We start from the raw sequence: 5,200 nt of genomic DNA on the forward strand, positions 1-5,200 counted from the left end.
TGCTAATTCCATATTTCTCTATTTTCTACAAGTGTAGGTTCCGAAAAGTAAGCGGGTTCTATAGTAAGCTTGGAACTTGAAGTTCTTCCAAGATCTTGTGGTATGTCCTCATATGTCGAGGACAAGACTTTTCTATTCTAGTTTTATGATAAGGTTCTTGTAATAGACTTAATAGACTTCTTTTGATTGTAAAGGGCCGTGTCCCTAGTATGTTTTCACGTTTATGTCTAAGATGGCTAAGAGACTTAGTATTCCGTTTGTGTACTTTTGAATGATGTTTTTAAAAGTGACCTTTGAGTCTTATGGGATTTTATTTAAAGAGTTTTTAATTCCGCACTATTTTACATATCTAATGTGATGAATGCTAAGGGCTTGTATGAGACCTCCGAGAGGTCGAATACGCATGTTACGACTTGGGGGGTGCTCTCGGGTCGTGACAGTAACCATCTGGGTCTCCAACTTTTGGACTCAGACCAGAGGGACTAGAGTGGACCCTGAAGATGAAGTGGCTAGGGATGAGCTCGCGGCCTGGCTAGTGGCGGTGGAAGGGGGAGCCTGTGCATCTATAGTAGTGGGCGGTATGACGGTCTCATCAACCTGTATCTTCTACACATCATCAGCAAGATCAGCACCCAAGGGAGATAGGTCAACCTGTGGATCCCTCCGCGGTGCAGCCAGATTGGCGTCATCTCTAATAAGGCCAATGTCTACTATGTTGGTCGCCTATAGCAGACTATCACAATGCCAAATCGGTACCCCAGCTGCCCTGCAAAGATGAAATATAAGACACAGAAATGGCAAAGTAGTGGTGGTCTTGAAGGCCCTCTCATGAATCTCAGCAATAAAAATCCGGGCGAAGTCAAGCTCAAGTCCTGCCACAAGTGTTGCCACCATCACGACCTTATCCCAAGTAACCATGTTGTTCGCCTGAGTACGGGACAGTCTGGTATACACAATGGTCCAAAAGAACTTCGCAGTGAAGCTCATAGTTGCCATTCTGATAGGCAAAATAATATGGCACACCCATTTGGTACGCTCCCCCTCATCTGTAATGTGACTGGCCATCCACTGAAGCAATGTCTCTCTCTGCTCAACATCTCTCTGAAAGGCCCCGCTCTGCACCACCCCCATCATGTAGTCATACTCCATTGTATTGATCGACAGATTGTGGGCTGGACTATAGATGAACCGGCAGATAGTTGTCTCGGAGATGTCAATCGAGAAGTTCCACACTAGAGTCACCTGAAGTAAATATTGAGCTACTGGCTTAGCCCGTTTAGAGATGGCATTTTGAATAGTGACGGTGTATGAGGCATAGAACTCCCGAGTCATCTCCTCGCTGAACTTTCCTGGACTTCGTGCCATCCACTCACACATGTGCCTCTTGAATAGCTCCTTAATAACAAGTACCGTGTGAAGACTTTCAGTAAGGACCCGACGCTCTTCATTAATAATGCGGGCCATCTTTCTATGTTCATTCAGAACCTTCCAGTTATCATATATTTGGTACTAGCCCTCGACGCACCACCTGTTTGACTATGTGGCATTAAGAACTGCCTCAACTCTGGGTGGTATAAGGTCATCAAAGGAAGAAGTGGAAGAACCGCTGGAACGGGAACCGAAATGCGACTCAGAGGCGGACTGCGACTCTTATGCAGATAAAACCCCCTCCTCATACTGGGGGCAGTGACCTCGACCTTGTTATTGGATGTAATAATCTGCCTGGCCATGTTTCTTGTGGTCCGAGGGGAATAAGGAGCCTATGATGGTCTTTGGGATGTACTCCTAATCAGTGTCTTCATCCAACAGACGTCGGGAAGGAGCGACTGACTTGGATTTACCCTTTCTTGAGTAAACGGGAGCTTGTTTCGGGGTCATGGTACCTGTGGAAACTCGTTAGTACCTAAACAACACAAGAATGCCTAAGAAAGTTTTTTAGAAGAAGAGTAGGACTTAGCTGAAAAATAAAAAATATTCCAGGCAGTAGTTGATTTGGTGACCTACGGTCAGTCGATGAAACGACGGCCCGTGGGTCCCCTCCGTAGGTCAGAGTACCCATTTTTGGGTCTCTGATGTTGGAACCACGGATGTGCAGAACAGTCCGTCGATGGAACGACGGACCGTAGTCCACACCGTGGTTCACAACTTAGCAAAATTTTTATGCAGGGCTAGTGACGGGCCACGATCGACCTACGGTCCGTAGGTGGACCTATGATCCGTTGGTGGTGGCCGTTGATCAGTGTTGTTCCAGGCATGAAGTTCAACTTTCATTCAACCATCAATTTCAACAATATATCAAACAAGCTAAGTCTACACATGCATTTCAACATATTTTTTGGTAGTTCATCATCTGTAGGGTTTCGATTACACACAATTTAACTTTCAACACAATCAAAACAACAAAACCCTAAGTCAAAACTTCCAACTAGACCTAGCAAACCTATTTATTCGATTAAAATTACCTACACACTCACACACCATCATTCCAAGGGTATTATCTAACTTAGATTCAACTAATTATGCAAGCATTTTGAATTACCCAAGGTCAAGTTCAACGTTGTGACTTCAAGTTTAAACAATGAACGATTCAAAGTTTGGGAGAAATCGATTACCTTACAAGTAAACAACGTTGGTGAGTATGTGATCAAGTACAAATGCTCCTAAAACAACGTGGACACCGAACCCGGACCTTGAAAGCTTGATGGAGAGGAAATGGAGATTTTTTTTGGGGAGGGAGGAGAGGGGGGGGGGGGGGGTTATGGCAAAGATGAATGTGGAAGTGATTGGAATCAGTTTGGGAGTGATAGGGGGGGAGGTTTTAATGGATGAATATGGGGTAATTGGGAGGTTTGTAACGATTGGGAAAAAAGATTGAAGTGGGGAATGAATTTAAAATGAAAGGTTATATGTAATTGGGGTCCGGGTCGGGTCATCAGAAACCCTAACTTAGACCCACGAGACCCCGTCAACGGTCTGTGATGGTCCGCCGATGGGGACCGTGGTTCACTCCAACACTTAGAATTATTTTGAATACATACCTGGGATTTATGGATGCCATCCACGGTCCGTGGTTGGACCGACGAACCGTCGATGGGATCCGTAGACCACTGGAACAACTTATTTTCTGCAGATTTTACTTTTCGCCACTGCATACGTAGCAAACATTAGGACTTCCTTTTTACATTTTTTGGACACTTTTTAGACACGGACCCTATTCTATCTATATCTAGCCAACACTAAACATAAAAATTAATAAACACCTATATGAAAACACTAAAATTTTAAGAAAAACTCCTATATCGAAAAGAAACTCCTATAGTTGGCTAGAGTGTACATCTTGGGTTGCCTTACCGGGCTGGGACAAAAAAAACCGAATCGACCAAGTAAACTTAGTATGTGGGCCAGGTGCCGATTGTGGGCTTTTCGATGCCGATTCCTTAGCGGGTCAGGGTCAGGGCGCTTAGCTCAGTTGACAAATTTATGTTAGATTCTTCAAAAAAATATCACATGGTGTGCTAAGAATTTAATGCAAAAGTATAGTGAGTTATGTTGTGTAAATTCTTTTAAAATATCATGGAATAATTATTGAAGGACCTGACACAAACATGCCGACATTTAATTTTTGGAAGATCAAGCCAACTATTTCTCCATCTCCTTTGTTTAATTAATGAAACATCAATATTTGTTTTCATATTAATAACCAATAAATATGAATAAAAATGTATAAAACGCTTCACCTTTACCCCCCCCCCCCCCCCCCCCCACCCAAACACATTGGCTGCATAAGTTTTAAGTAATAATATATTCATATAGTATCATGTACATCTTGCAAATTGAAATAACGAGGAAAGAGTGAAAAGTTGGGGAAAGAATCATTTTTGGAAAGTATATGAAAGTCTGGAAAATTGTGAAGTATGTTAGTTGAGTTTTTGGTCAACTTCAATTGGCCATAAATCCTAGCTCAGGATGATTTAGGTGTATTTCCAGATATGGTTGGAAATCTCTTGAAATAACCTTTCCAACGCCGCTGAGTTTGCGCAATTCCGAATTTGTATGAGTGAGTTATACCCTTTGGAAGTTGAGTTGTTTGAATAAGGAAAGTCTAATCCGGATTTTGGAAGGGTAATTTAGTATTTTCCTTACCTAATTATTCTAATTCGTTTTTAGGATTTAATTGGGGTAAAATCAGATTTTAGTCAGTTTAGAAAAGTTGAAGTTTCACGCTAAGGCTTGGAGAAAGGAGAAAAGAGGAGAAGGGAGAAGAGAAATCAAGATTCGTCAAGATCGTCGAGTTTAGCTTGTGGATTTCGTCAAGGGGTGATCCCTACGAGGTATATGAGATCACATAGCGTTAGCTTAGTTTACCCACGCGCCAATCATGATTCAATGCCGCAAATTTAAGTCTTTGAAAGTTTAGAAATTGAGTTCTTGATGAACATTGTTGAAAGTTTCGTTTGAATTTCTCGTGGGTTGTGTTGTTGGAGTTTCTTGTCGATTTGATTCTTGTTTCCGGGTGTAATTTGGTTTGAATCTATCATATATTGAGGGTATAAATGATTCTAAGTGTTTGGGGAAGGAACCATTGAAGTTTAGAGGGTTTAGAAATGAAAAATGGAGAAGACAAGTCGTCAAACACCTGGGGAAAGGGGTGAGGAGTCGCGCCAGCCAGCGTACCCCAGACCAGCCTTTGAATATCAAGGGTTGGCGCCCCGTGCCTCTCAGGGCGCCAGGGACGCCAGTTCTTCCCATTCGTTCTCCATCTTTTCGTACTTGTTCCTTAGTAATGTACCTATGTTTCTTAGTTGATTCCAACACTCTCAGGTACATTTAAACATCATGAAATCATCCATAAACATGAGATCATGAACCTTGAATTCATAATCCAATTCAAGGAAAGTTAGGATCAAAGTCAAAAGAAGTTAAAAGCCAAGTCTAGAATTAAGAAGCAAGTCAAGAGAAGTTTATAAAGTTTTCAAAAGTCTTTCACAAATGTTTTAACTTTGTTTTAAGACCTAAAATACAAGTTAAGTAAATAGTATAGTGTAAAAATTGAAGTTCATTTCTTCAAAGAAGTATATGAGGACTATGTATTCCTAAAGAGTTTAAAATGTTTTCAAATTTGAGAAAGAAAGGAAACACCAATTCCAAGAGAGCTATTAAGCTAAGTTTTGAGCAATTATCTCAAACCAAAGAAAGAAGT

Source organism: Solanum tuberosum, unplaced genomic scaffold (genome assembly GCF_000226075.1).
Source record: "Solanum tuberosum cultivar DM 1-3 516 R44 unplaced genomic scaffold, SolTub_3.0 scf00140, whole genome shotgun sequence".
Taxonomy (NCBI): Eukaryota; Viridiplantae; Streptophyta; class Magnoliopsida; order Solanales; family Solanaceae; genus Solanum; species Solanum tuberosum.